This window comes from Triplophysa dalaica, chromosome 4, assembly GCF_015846415.1.
Source record: "Triplophysa dalaica isolate WHDGS20190420 chromosome 4, ASM1584641v1, whole genome shotgun sequence".
In the NCBI taxonomy this organism is placed as follows: domain Eukaryota; kingdom Metazoa; phylum Chordata; class Actinopteri; order Cypriniformes; family Nemacheilidae; genus Triplophysa; species Triplophysa dalaica.
In genome coordinates, this window is record NC_079545.1 from 7,291,632 (window position 1) to 7,307,805 (window position 16,174).

Below are 16,174 nucleotides of genomic sequence, written 5' to 3' on the forward strand. Positions count from 1 at the left end.
ATCATGAAACAGACAGTGAATTCCGGTTTAACAGTGGTAATGTAACTTATAAGGCTACTTACAACAGGAATATACCCTTCACTGTGTTGCGGCATCACCGTCACCTGGCAAAAAATTGCAATCAAGGCTGTGCCGTATTATGAATATATCCCAACTGAGGGATAATCGATGTGACACAGAGTGCCTGCATCCCCTTACAGCCATGGCTGAATTCAGATTATGGCACAGCTTTGATTGCCGTATTGCAGTTCCATATAATTAAAATAATTAAAGACACGTGTTTGTTATTTTTAAGACAAGTAACATCTAACAGTACCAGAATGTTGCTATGCAACAAGAAAAACTATGGGTGTTGCACAGCAATACTAATAATAGCTCAGTGATTAAAGCATGCATATTAACTCATCATCACTTCGGACCCAAACTTTCAGATTTATAACTAGGGGATGTTTCCATAAACTAGCCCAGAACCTAGGAAACAGGATGTCTCAAAAAGTGATGTTTCAGGTGGTAAAAATCTGTGACATATTTGTATCCACACACAACAAACACTGACATGCACACAACTCATGTCTAAGTTGATGCTGTGTTTAGTTCTCTGTTCTCTGCACACTCCACAGGAGCGGTAACAGTGTCTGCAGATGTTGCACTCTATGCACAGACTCCCTTCTGACCTTAAAGCACCTGCGTCATTTCGAAACACACTTAAAACCTTAACCAGTCATAGACTCCTAGATCCAGCATCAGAAATGAACTGATGTTTATTATTATAATAGCATGTTAACCCCTTTTACCTTTACAAGGGCATTTTAGGGCACTTTAAGGGCAACCATAAAAACATGCAATATTTTGTCTATTTAATGGGATCTCAAACATTTTATGCCCACATAAAATAAAACGGTATGTTAGACCAAAGTCATCTTCAGTCACGACACAGCCGCAACATGTGAACCTTTTCCTGACATAATTAGCTTTGCCCTTCACCAGTTACCATTAAAATGAGCATGTCATAAAGAGATATGGTAGTGGTTGGGAAAAAGGAAGAAAGAGGGAGTAAAGGCTTTTTGAGGAGGAAATCACAGCGCATTGACGATTTATAATGAGTGAGACAGGATGAACCCTTTTAATATGCCATGCTGCACCAGCAGTTTAGAATCGGAACAGAATATCATCATAAGTGTATGCGCGCACATGCACGCACACACACATAATCGCAAGCCCAAACACACACATGCATTCATTCACATAAACACATACATTCAAATAGCTTTTCCCAACGCTTGGCAGTACACCTGAGCAACACATCTTGCTCTGTCAACTGGGCTCCCTGTTTGCTCTTGTCTCAAGGTCTGCCTTGTTTGCATAATTGCTTTTACAATGACTTTCTGTTTATCTGTCAGAATTAGGTAAAACAATTCAGATTGTACTACAAAGAATATGTGTGTATATATTTAGATGGACTTTTCGTACAATAATGATATCCCTTAATACACAGAAATGATCTATTCAAACTCATGTCATTCAAAACCTGTATATAATTCTTTCTTCTGTGAATCACAAAAGAATGTATCAGTGGTTTTGTGTCCCTACAAAAGAAGTCAATGGGGTCCAATGATGTTTGTTACAAATGTTACTCAATATCTGTGTTTTGACTGCAGAAAAACGGTCATACAGGTTGGGAATGACACTAGGTTGAGTAAATGAATTTCTCTTTCTTGGTGAACTATCAATATAGAGTGCAGCTTTGGTATGGTCTTATTTGTATTTAAACTTGGACCCAAATCCAGTCCTCGGGACCCCCTGCCAGAATGTCTTAGATCTATCTACACCCTATACACTACCTAGAATGCCATAGCAACTGCATAAGCATCAAAACCCACTGGAAGCATTAACAACCTTCCAGTATCGCCATAGCAACCACCCACAATAACCCCAACATTTGACTTTTCCATAACCCATGTTTACATGTATATGTTTATTTTTGTGCAGTTTTACACTGCTATTAAAGAAATAAACCCAGCGAAGGGGTTGGTTACAGTGTATTTTAAAACAGCTAAGGGGCATTGTTAGGCAGGACGCGAAGTGGATTTTGTTTTTGTAAAACATTTATTCCATATGCGGACCAAGGCCTGGAATGCAACAACAGCTGAAGAGTGAAACTTAAGGTATGTAATGGGTAAGCAGTTACAAATCGGGTATTTCATAACGGCTTAGATTGCGCCTCAACCAATCAGAATCAAGGACCAGAACTGACCTTTTTATAATATTGATTCTATTATTATTACAATTTAAAGGTTGTGAATATCTTTGTTCTTTTGAATGTGGATTAAATAGGGAGTGATATTAAACCTTAAATGTCAATCTCTTTGATTGGTTTGTGACTAAAAAGTGATTGCAATAGAAATCTATCAACCTTTCAAACAAACCTGACAAATAAAAGCATATTGTGAAAAGGTGCTTTATTATTGGCAGGCAATATTAAGCTTGTTAATAGACCTTGAGCAAAATGAAAGTGGCAATAAGAGACATCTTCTCTTATGAAATTTCTGCCCACACTCACTGTGGTAAAGAGGTTTTTGATTAAATCCTTTTCGTTATGAGTTTCAAAGAATCCTGAAGGGGATTAAAAATGTAAGCTTAAAATGCATTACAAAAGAGAAGCCTTAAACTACACAGGGAGAATCACAAAGACATCCTTCGTTTTTCTGTGTGAGTGTGATCAGAACGATAGTCATATCATAGGGGTTAACGAAACTGCAAAGGGATCAAGGAAGAAAGAGAGATCGCAGACACTTCTACTTCGGTTGAATTTCAATGAGTATAAAAAGGAATACAAGTTTTTAATATGACATGTGGTTAACTAGGACACCACTTCCCTCTCACCCCACCCCTGACACCCCCCAAACACATTTCCACAGCTGTGCAACTTAAAACTGCAGTTAACAGGACTGGTAGGGTTAAAGTGATAGTTCACCCAAAAATGATAGATCTGTCATCATTTACTCACCCTCTTGTCATTTCAATCCTGTATGCCTTTTTTAGAAGAACACAAAGGAAGATATTTGAAGAATGTTGTTTACTGGCCCCCATTCACTAGCATTGGTTTTGTGTTTATACATAGATGTGAATAGGGGGGCCAGTGCTGTTCGGTTATCAACCTTCTTCAAAATATCTTATTTTGTGTTCTGCAGAAGAAAGAACATCATAAAGGTTGACATAACAAGAAGGAGAGGAAATGATGACAGAATTTTCAACTTTAAGATTAACAGCAGTACAGTGGGTCGTTGATGCTTTTAAACTTATGTATTGTGTTATTTTGGACAAGGGACATGGTTATCACCTGATGTTGTACTGTTGTTTGTTGATAAAGTGATAAAAGTTAACGTCTGTATTAATTGAACAGATGTGCATTAGTGACCTAAAGTGAGATTCTTTCTCTACAGCTTTGTGTACTACAGGAAAGCTACAGCAAACTAAAGCTACAGAAAATGCACAGCTGTAGTATATCAAAGCTACAGCTTTTCTTTAGCTCAGTGGTAAGAGCATTGGACAATGTTGTGGGTTCGATCCCAGGGGATTGAAAATACTGTACAGGATGATGCAATGTAAGTCGCTTTGGATAAATGCATCTGCCAAATGCATAAATGTAAATGTGTATTGTAAATCTGCAAAAGAATTTAGCTGTGGACTGCACATTATCCATATCTCTCTAATCAAACACACATATTTAAACGTGTTACCTCATTAGTAAAGACTCCAAGACATCAAAAGAGTCAAATGATCAGATTGTCATGAAGCTTAATTTCAACTGTGTGTTGTTTCACTATAAAATGCTTACGTTTTTCTTTTTTTTTTAAACTCACTTTAACAGATATGTGTGATGTCATGCTGGGTAACGCATTGAAATCTCATTCCACCATACATTGCAGCATCGTTTTTGTTGTCACCACTGTTGAGTGGTCCGCCTCCATGCAGCTTCTTCAAGAACACATCACACATTTCTGTTAAAGTGAGTTTTGTTTTGTACATGAATAATGCAGCTGGATTGGTTACTGTTTTCATAAAGGATAACTGCATCATAATTGTTGGTTTAAAAATAAAACTGGTGTAAACTAGGCAAATAGTAGGGGGTTAATCACTGTAGCCTAATACAAATAATAAATGTAAATAGTAAAAATGTGTCCTTTTTATATTCTGTAAATAATCTATTTATTGAACTGCACTGACAATTAAAATAACAATTTATCATGTCAGCTTTTATATTTTCCCACGCTGTAGTGAAAATCTGCAATCATAAAATACACTTTTCTACGTAATCTGACCCAGTTGGTCTAATCTATATTTAGGTTGTTTTAGTCATATTTAATAATCAGTTGATGTAGTTGTTTCCAGTTTTTCCAAATGTATATATTTATATTTTGACATAACACATTTACATCGCATAATGGGCATAAAGTCTATATTCTTCATTCGTTTACAAACACAAGTTCCTACACAAATATTAGCCAACATACGTTTTTTTAACAGAAGCAAAGAGCTGAGAAACAAAGAAAGCTTTAAACCGCTGCTGGCGATGTGATTTAATCTACTCTCGTCCCTGAGAGACATTAAACCATCATTAATGAAGATGCATAAAACAAGCCCGCTGTCTCACCAACACGCGCAAGGTCATCTATGACATTTTTCATCAAACAGCGAATGGTTAAAGGTGTGATACAGCCATAGAAAAAAGGCTGGTTTTGGAGAACTAATAATCAATTTCGCATTAACCACTCACCAATTCACGTTTTTCCGCAAAACGGATTCAAATTTGACAAAGAAAGGTTATTGTAATATATTGGTAATGTCTATAACGCGTTCGGTGAAAAGACTCGGGCGCTGCCACTATCTCGCGTGACAACAGGCGCTCTTTTTTGTGGCCACACACCGTTTCTACGTGGACACCCGAAGATGAAGGATTGATAGCTGGAGGCAGTGCTGGGTTTGCGAGGAAATGCGTTTTTTTTGTGCAACGAGCTGAAAATAATTCCGAACTGATTTCAGTACATTTGTAAATCCTAAACGGCTCCTTACGCGAAATACGACAAGCATCTTTCTTTCAAAATGATAGACGAGCGAATCATATGGAGGAACTTTTTCACGCCCACACCTGAAGATTTGCCCAGACTTCTGCAAAATAGGTCAACCGAAGAACCGATTTGGACCACCACCGTTGCGCACATAGGACGTCCGGACCCCAGACTGCCAAGTTTATCCACATATCTTGGACTTTTTGTGTGTTTGCTGCTGTTTCTTTTAGCCCTGGTGATTGTGATGCTTTACCGGATGAAACACACCATCGCACCGTTGCCATCAGACGTGGAGACCGGGGGGCAAACGGAGATGTTTCCAGAGGTAGAGTTACGCGCGGTCTGATGAAGTGGACAGTAATTAACTCGTGACAGCTTGTGTTTAAGCACAAACTATCTGACAATGTATTTGTTTGTTTTATTGTTGACCACCAAATCATTTGGCACATATACATAACGTACTGATGACGTAAAAGAATGCAATGATATTGTTTTGATCGATTAATTCTACTCATGTTAAAACCCCCATATGAGTTCATCCAATGACTTCCCACTGCTTTAGTTAAACCAATAAGATGATACTTTACCGGTGAATATGACATACAGTACTGTTAGAGTCACATGGGAGTGTTATTTGTGGACTGTATAGAATGATTAAACGGACCATATTTCAAAATATGGAATTTATCCAGTAGCCTAGCCTATAACATTTGGTGATAATAGCCTATACGAAGCAGGGAGATATTATCAGCAAATGAGAAAATCGCCGGAATGGATACATTGGGACTTCTTTCAATATAATATTTAACAATTAAATATATAAAAGAAAGATTATTGGGATGGGGCTTTAACTCCACTGCACAACATTCGCAAGTGTTTGCATACAGGGGATTAAGCTATTATTTCCAACTCTTTACATTTGTTTCACTGTTGTGGTTTTGCACTTTTTAATTCCATACTATTAACAAACACACATACTCACACACACACACACGCACACACACACACACACACACACACACACACACACACACAGACAGACAAAATATATTAATCACAAGCCTACAGGAAAAATATTTGTATAAACAGGAGCATCTTTTTCTAAACATGCAGTAAAATGTGTTGTAACATAAAAGTGCGGTTCATGTAGCAACATGAGCAGTCATTATTTAGTTTAATATAAAAATATGATTTCATACTAAGTCAACTAAAACACATGGGTTAAACTAACTACCAATACATTTTGAAATAAGCTCATTTAGGTCACAGCACATTTTAGTCAGTTACATGTTTTTGAGCAATGCCCAGAGAAAAAGAAACAAAGGTGGAAAACCTGATACTACACTCAAGATGCTTAATCTGAGAAGCATTGGGAGCGCAGGTGTACCCCTGTATAATTTTGAATAACTCTTATGTGCTAATGAAATGCTTAATTGAAACAAGCCTGGGTGAGATTAATATTCAAACAAGCATGTTGTTATAGTGTTTGGTGTGTGTTTGTAGGGGCATAAGTGGTCTGAGCTAATGGAACTGCCCTTGGTGCTCTTCAGAGCATGAAAGCTAATTGATTGAGAGTGTGCCTGGTTTAGCATCCCCCTTTTTCTTTCCCTTTCTCAGGATGGGAGCGAAATATCCAGCTGTTCTGCAGACTGATCTCATCCACTTCTCATTTGCCACTAATGTGTAGAAGGTCTAGTTATTGCGTTTGAGAGAATATATGTGTTGTGTATACAATGTTGAACAAATGAGCAGCTGTTTGTGCATATTAATTTAATTTTGCACACACAATATAAAGTATATTTGTTATATTATGGTATATTGTCTTAATATTGTATATGTAATAATAGACAGTTTTAATAATATATACTACCTAGTGTAATTTATAAAAAAAAAAAATTATAATATATCTAATTATGCCACAGATATTTTTTGGACATTTCCTGACAATTGAGATTCACCTAATTATGCATTAAAAGCTGCCTTAGTAGACCTCTAACTTTTCCAAATAAGGTTATGAAGAATAATTTAAACCTGAAATCATCAATACAAACTAAATGAATTGTATCTTAAGAGACGTATGGCTAAGAAATTAAAGATGTGTGGGTGTATCCATGAACAGAAGAGTGATAAAGATGAAACAAAGGATGACAGACCTCTTTATTTCTATAAGATCTAGTAGCTGTAAGAAGATGGTGGTAGGAGGGAATTTTAAAGGTTACATTATCATTATAGAGCATTAAGTGTCACTGAGGCTACAAAAACACGGATTGAAAGATACAGACACAGAAGCTAAGAAAGAGATTCTATTCTTCAGCGTAAATCATATGCCTTTACTAAGAAGTGTGGATTAGCTTTTGATACAGTTTATTAAATTCCATCTTTATTAGATTTGAAAAGCTGTTTTAGTGTTTTGAATGTAGCGTGTTAAATCTGTGTAAGGAGGTCTGGTCTATGCTTTACTCTGAGGAAATGTTATTGTTGTATAGGAGCCTGTAGGTTCACAAAAATGATGAAAATGGTGCCATAGAAGAACCGTGATTGTTGTCAAAGGTTTTTAAAAACAGTTCTTTCTAACCTTTTATAGAACTATTCTCCACTAGAAAATTGAGATTCATGAATTAAACTTTACACAAGTAATTGAACTAACCAGCATACTGTCTTGACAATTCAAAACATTATACAATATGGCTAGACATTGGTTAACCTGTATGAATCTGTATATCTCCTCACTTGGGTTATTTAATTTAAATTTTGTAGAATCTGTTTATACTCCACTAAACGTTAGGTGTGGGGGTGTGGATTTATTGTTACATTTTACATTGTTATGTTGACTGTAAAATATGTTATTCATTCAAAGTCACCAAATCGTGTAACAGTTATGGATTCTTGTTAGAAACCTTTTTGTGATACTCTGATATTCTTATGATGTTTTATTTTGTAGCATTATTCTTTGCAATGTTTATCTTTCGATACTTTTCCTGCTGTATTCATATTTTTATGTTTATTTTAAACTTTTTTGTGATCTATATTTCTGTGTGCCTCTGTCTAAATTATGTTTTGTTTAATTGGAACAAAATCAAGTTCCTCATTTTCATTCAGTTTAAAAGCTTTATATCAAAATATCCCTGAAATATTTTTTTAATGTTTTCATCAATATCCTTATTAAGGTTAGGTAAGGCAAGGTATACTAAATTTGTCTTGGGCTCAACAATACACTACTGCTTCACAACAAAAAAAATGTGTTTACTCCACGTAAACACATAACATAATACATACATAATAATCTAGAATAAAAACAGATCATTCACATCAGAATCATAAAAAAGCCTTACATGGTGTTGTTAAATAGCTTGGTTGCGGAAAGAATAAATTAGTTTTTGAACAGGTTTAATCTGCATCTTGGAATTCTTAGTCTCCAACCTGATGGCAGCATTTCAATCACACAGTTCAAGGTGTGTGTTATATCATGCAAAATCTGCATAGACTTTTCATACAGGGTCTGGAGACAAAGCGGTTCTGTTCTACCCATTGTCGTCATAGCTATTTGAATAAGATGTCCAAGCCTGGATTTCACCTGTACACTAAAAGCTTATTTAATTTAATTTCTTTAATAATTTAGTCACTAACTGTAAGACTTTATTTCTTCTGCATACAAAAATCAAATCAACAAGCTATACTTCAGTAGTTTATTGTACTATTATACTGCTGAACTACATACTAATGTTAATACTGGCGCGATTCCCACTTTGTGTGCAAAGAAGCACTCTAACAACCTTTTGTTTTTCACTAAAGAATGCAATGTAGAAATTAAATGGAATCTCAGTTGTCATTAATGATTTTTAAACATTTTTAACACTGACAGAACTTTATAGGAAGAATAATTTGATCATTTCCAAACATGGAAAACTGACGATAACAAACTCACTGTAAACCCTAAAGAGTTGAAACTACTCAAATGATTTGAGGAAAGTGATTCTCTCAGTTTATTTGAGTAATGAGGAGATTGACAACTTAGTTAAATTGAGTTGACCTAATGTGGTCTTTTCATTAAGTTAACTTAAAATTTTAAGTACAGGTAATGTTAAGGACAAATGGACTGAACTCAATTTACTTTTTTTGTGTTTCCTTTTATTAAATAATAAACCATTAAAACAAGTCCATTTCACATCAAAAGCTTTATTAGTGTCAAACTTACACTAAACATCAATACTTTGATTAAGATCAAATAATTGATGAAGGATTTCTTCAGAAATCAGCCATTTAAAAGTGAAATTGACCATATGACAATTAAACCAGACTGTAAAAAAGAACAATAAACATGTTTGTCAGAAGCAAAGCTTAAAAACAGTGAGCTCACAAACTCATTTCCGTTTTAACGTTTTGACCTTAATCACATGAAAATCTATGGGGTATTGTGAAGTGGAAGATGCGATATGCCAGACTCAACAATGCAGAAGAGCTGAAGGCCACTATCAGAGCAACCTGGGCTCTCATAACACCTGAGCAGTGCCACAGAATGATCGACTCCACGCCACGCCGCATTGCTGCAGTAATTCAGGCAAAAGGAGCCCCAACTAAGCTTTGAGTTCCAACTTTTCATGTTCATACTTTTCAGTTGGACAAGATTCTTAAAAATCCTTTCTTTGTATTGGTCTTAAGTAATTTTTTAGTTTTCTGAGATACTGAATTTGGGGTTTTCATTAGTTGTCAGTCAAAATCATCAAAATTAAAAGAAATAAACACTTAACATATATCAGTCTGTGTGGAAGGAATGTCTACATTATACAAGTTTCAAAAAATGGAATTAGTGAAATAAATCAACTTTTTTATGATATTCTAATTATATGACCAGCACCTGTATATTATATATGTGTAGATCAATTGTTTGGTCAAAATTATTGTCCCTACCCAAATCGAGGTCATTTCTAAATCACACAAGGTCCTCAGATTCGGCGTTGACTTCTACGTTAGGTAACTAAGCAAAAACAATTATGAACAATTATTTACCAATTCTTTTTATTTACAATTAACTTACCAGCGTTCTTCAGTGAACCTATCGCGAGGTCTCTTTGCCATCCTCCTTCACTATGACCCCTATATCTGCAAACGTCAGTTCCACTGCAGGAAACGGGAAACAATTTATAACCCACAAAATCGTTGTAGGGCAACTAACGTTAAGCAAAATGTACACATGTATTGTACCTTTACCTTATCAGCGTTCTTTAGTGTGTCCTCATGACGACGCTCTTTTTAGCCACAATGTTTCTTCACGACGACAGCCTATTTGTTAGTGCTTCTTAGAGAGGAAAACGGGAAAAGTGTAAAAACAGTGCAAATAATACTACAATGAAACCTGGGATGCAACGAAGGAAAGTGTATGCATTTTAATATGTATTTACCAGTAGAAATTCACGTTTTATACATTTCTTCCCGTTTTAAGCCTGATTCTACTCGTCAGATTCACGAGACCAAAAAATTACCGCCTTGTGATATGCCGACCAATCAGCACGTACCTCAAGGCATAATTTCAAAACGACCAATCAAGACATTGAAAATAATTTAAATAATTTACAGTTTTGGAGTTCTTAACACTTATAATCCTAAATCGAAAGGTTTTTGCTGCCAAATAATTGTATTTAACACATTTGTTAAAGTTTTAATGCCAAAACGTGTTTTTTTAATAATGTTAAGTTATGGTAACTTAATGTCTTTATAAATGACAACATTGGGGTTTACAGGTTTTATTCGAGGATCATGGGAATCTTTTAGAATTCTCAAAATTGGTCTTAAATGGGCAAATCAGAAGAATCAGAATTAGAAAAAGATTTATTGCCAAGTATGTTTGCACATACAAGGAATTTGTTTTGATGACAGGACCATCCAGTGCACAGAAACAGCAACAACCGTACACAGAGAACATAACACAATAGAATATAATACACGTATGATTTAAATAAGGGCCTATGGGTATAAAAAAATGAAGAAATACAATACAATAAACATAAGATAAAGATATATAGAGTAAAGCTATGTGTTTGTAAATATGTACAAGAAAAAATAAGAATAGACTATTGTCTATAAGTATGTGCTATATACAGCAGAATGAAAAATAATTTAAAGAAAATGTTGTATAAAAAAAGATAGTGTATTATCTGGAGGAAATAATTAACATTGCACTTAATTATTATTCATTATTCAGAGTTACTCATTGCACGGTAATAAAAAACAATTAACTGTTCAATAGGTAGATGGCCTGAGGGAAGAAGCTGTTTTTGTGTCTGGTTGTTTTGGTGCGCAGTGCCGACCAGACGGCAGCATTGTGAAGATATGATGGCTGGAATGTGAGAAGTCCAGGGTGATTTTCTGAGCCCTTTTCCTCACTATGGATGACTACAGTGAGCAGGGGAGCACCAATGATCTTATTACATCCTCTGCTGGGCTTTTTTAGCAACGGAGCTAATGTGATTGTCCCACTTCAGGCCCTGAGAGATGGTGGTGCCCAGGAACCTGAATGACTCCACTGCTACCACAGTGCTGTTCATGATGGTGAGAGGGGGGAGTGCAGGGGGGTTTCCCCTGAAGTCCACAATCATCTCCACTGTTTTAAGCGTGTTCAGCTCCAAGATGTTATGACTGGACCAGACAGCCAGCTGCCCAACCTCCTGTCTGTATGCAGACTCATCACCATCCTGGATGAGGTGAATGAATGTGTTGTCGTCTGCAAACTTCAGAAGACTGACAGAAGGGTCCTGGGCAGTGCAGTCATTGGTCTACAGGGAGAAGAGCAGTGGGGAGAGAACGCACCCCTGATTACAGTTGCAAACACAGCTATCCATACAGGTCTCAAACAACATAAAAGTTACAGAATTGTGGACAACTTTTTGACAATAAATTGGCTTAAATATGTTTATGTTTATGTTTATTCAGGGTTGCAAATGGCTCCCAGATTTCTTCTTAGAATGCCTGAGATGATGGACAAGAAGTTCCCCAATTATTAGTTCTCTTTGAAATTTCACAGTTAACTAAATGATCTGCCCTGTCAACTGAAGCCACTGGGAAAGGTTTGTACATTAAATTACATATTTGGAGAATAAATCTATAGTATTACTTTCTGCTTCAGTGTCACTTTCTGACAGCACAGCGTCAGTTACCTATACCAGCCAAGAGGAATATTGGAATGGCAGTCACTCTCTCTCGGGTTCAGACGGTGCCTGTTCTCTATTCTCTATAGAATTGTTCTTCAACGTCTTGTAAACCAAACACAATATCGTTAAAACTATTTAAAGGCACACAGTACATTTTTGTGTTTTTGCAGCTGAAAATGCGTGAATCCTAAATCGTCATCTGCTCTCTTTAACATTTTAAGGTGTCTAGTGAGAGCAATTACAGTTAAACATCACTCAAATATTTTCTATTAATCTATATAGACGGTTTCATCTTAAGGACATAAACAAACGTTAAATAAAAATACAAAATAATATGAACATTGTATTGAAGTTCACTATAAAGGAAGGAAGGGGGTGGGAACCGGCGAACATTCAAATAAAGTTTTAATCAAAATAATAACAAAGTAAAAAGACAGCCGGCAGCCCCTCACGGACGACTGCCAGCGAATAAGACTAACCACAACTAAAATCCAGGCCTGGTCCTCTCTCATCGACGGTCAGGTCACTCGTTCTCTTATGCTCCCGATTTTCTCCGTGATACGAGACAGGTGCGCGCAGAGCTGACGCTCATCAACAATCACTCACCGGCCTAGACTCACGGTCTCGCCCCGCCTACTCCACTACATACCCCCATCGCCCCTCAGAGGCCGGGGGGTACCCCAGAAACTGTGCTTGCTCCCTCCCTCAGGAGGGTCTCCCAGTCTCGGAGTACCTTTCCCCTGGGGATATGTAGCAACGAGACGAGACAACGGAGACGGGAGCCCTCAGAGCGACCGGAAAGAGAGGGGAGAGAGAAAAAAAAATATTATAGTCTGGTTCCCTGACATGCTGCCGCTCGGTCCTCAACCTCCCGAGGTACTCTACTTCGCGGTGCCTTGTGGTGGCCCTGGGCGCTCGGTGTACGGCTCGACCGTCCACCCCCTGGCAGCCGGCGGTGGCTCCTCCTTTTGCTGGAAGTCGGGGCGAGTTCCCCTTGGACGGACGAACGCAGGCTCCGGCCTTTGGCAGGCGATGGCCGCACTCGGCGCTTCCGCCCCCTGCTCCTCCCCCTTGGGCAAACGGACGCAGGATGATAGTCACCCCACCTCGACCCAGGGGCACGGCAGCAAAGGTAGCCGTCCAACCGAAGCTTTGGCGGTGGCCGCACTGGCCAAACACAAACCAGAAGTTTACTGGGGTGTATAGGAAAATTAATACCACTAACGTTACTCCTCCACACTTTTGACCTTTTTAGTACCTTCGGGTCAAACTTGTATTTTGGTTTTCCATTAGTTGGCTTCATTTTTTGCTAGTTTAAGATAAATAAAGAGGTGACAATATGGTAGAAAGCATAGGTGGACCTGCAACTTTAAAACCTGTTAGCTCAAATGTCTCATATTAACTATGTAACAAATATATCTAAGTTTATCTATATATATATAAGTGTATCTATGGGGATGCCCCTCTCTACCTCAAGTAACTTCTCACTTCACAAAGCTCAACACGTAGCCTCTGCTCTACCACAGCATATCTTCTCATACCTTCTCAAACCCACTAGGACTAAACTTCATACTATGGGCGATCGGGCCTTTTGCTCAGCTGCTCCCAAACTGTGGACTGCTCTCCCTGACCATCTGAGGGCACCAGAGTCATTGAGTATATGATGTGGTCCTGAGACTTATCTTTTTATACAAGCTTTTAATTGATTGAATCCTCTATTTTGTAGCACTTTGAGATTTCTGTAAATATGAAGTTTGCTATAAATAAAATGTATTATTATTATTATTTAGATTTATTACATAGATAAAATAGGTTTCTTTAGACTTGCAATAACAAGGTTTATCACAATACCATTGCAACAATCACAGAGCGAACAAAATCAGACCCAAACACAGGTTCATGGGGATGGCTTATCTATGCTGTCGTCTCATCTATGCACCATATGGTTTGATTGAAAAAGGTGATGGCCAATTTGTATCTTTAAAGACAGATTATAAACAGGAAAATGGAACCCAGGAACAAAACAACTGCGACATTTATAAATATAATGTGGGGAATCATCACAAACGCTTATGTGATCCAAGAAGCGTTTGAAATTTGTAAGCCATTGAACATGGGAGGCATTGAACGGGTTATCTCACCTCAGTCTCCTTGTTAAAATTGAGTTATTCATACCTTCTTGTTTCAAAACACGGAACCCCAAGAGCTCCCGTTGGGCATCAGTTGCTTGTTTTTACTTTCACAGAACAGCTGCTACTTGTGTGTGCAAAAAAGCACAGAGTGTCTAAGCTAAAAAGCTTTTGTCTCTGTTTGAGCAGGAAGCAGGAAAGAATCCTCTTAGTAGAAGACTTAGATGCTAAGTAGACTCAAACGTCTTGGTTACGTATGTAACCTCAGTTCCCTGATGGAGGGAACGAGACGTTGTGTCGAGAACAACAGATGGGGTTCGCCCTTGAGAACCAATCAACTCTGACTACTATAGAAAAGGCCAATGAAATTTGGCGAATGCAATTTGCATGCCGGGCTCCGCCCCCGGAAATCCGGTATAAAAGGAGGCCGGCGTGCAGCATTCACTTACCTTTGTTCTGAAGAGCCTGAGACCTCTCAAACTGCAGCAGAATACGATACGGGTTCGTGGCATAAGGGACACAACGTCTCGTTCCCTCCATCAGGGAACTGAGGTTACATACGTAACCAAGACGTTCCCTTTCTGTCGGTCTCTCGACGTTGTGTCGAGAACGACAGATGGGGTTGCCTATGGAAAACGCCACAACGCTGTATCGCGTCACAATCTCTAGCGAAGCGACGGTAACAAGCCTGGGCGTGTCATCTCGAAGCTTTCGTGAGACTGTAACCTTCCAGTGTGGTGGTCGGGGGGTTCCAGAGCTTTCTTGGAGAAAGATGGGTACAGCCCTGACCGGTAACTTTCACGGACGGGGCCTTAGCTCTCTATAGGCGAGAGGCCGTCCAGATCAGTTTACACCGGGTAAGCGCGACTCTTAATCAGGGAAGCGCTACAGAGGCCACCTCCTACCCGTGGGGAGGAATATGGTGGATATAGGTATGGTCTCGTCCTTGGAGGAGAACGCATGGAACGTGCGGACTGAGTAGTTAACCGCGAGGTGGAGGCCCACCTGGGGAAGCTCATGGGTTACCAGGAGTGGGAACCATTCTCATGAGGATACATCAGACGGAACAGCCCACGGAGGGGGTGTTACAGACGTCCGGTAGCACTAGGTCCGGTTAGAGCTATCTGTGATAGCTCACATGGTATCCCGGCCTAAGGGGGAAGGCTGCTCTGCCCAGCCAGCCCCCAGGGGGTGCTTGTTTGGTGATGGATGGAATGCCTATTCTTAACCAGTGTCTGGGTAAGAAGGGAGGCTGGTGAGGTACCAGTTTCTTAGCGATGTGTTCGGGTAAGAAGAAAAGGTAAATAGCACACTCACCCAACCTGTTAGAGGGTGGAAAGGTGCTTTCGCAGGCATACGCCCCCCCGGATGCCAGTCCTACATGTCGCCACGCAGGACGTGGGCTGACACCGGGTTTACGCGAAGGTTGTTAACCCTTGCGAAGGTGTTTGGGCATAGCCCAACCCGCAGCTCTACAGATGTCTGCTAGAGAGGCGCTTCTACCAGTGTCCAGGAGGTGGCTAAACTCCGTGTGGAGTGAGCCCTCACTGCCAATGGGCATGGGAGATTCTGAGATCGGAATGCCGTCGTAACGGCGTCCACGACCCAGTGCGCCAGCCTCTGTTTGGAGACAGCCTTCCCCTTCTGCTGTCCTCCAACAGACACGGAGCTGGTCAGAGCTTCAGAGCTCTGCGTGCGGTCCAGTACGTACTGGACACAACACTAGTCGGGTTGGGTCTTCCTCCCCTATGGGGAGCGCCTGCAAGTTCACCACTTGGCCCCGGAGGGAGTAGTGGGAACTTCTTGGGCACGCATCCGGGCCTGGGTCTCA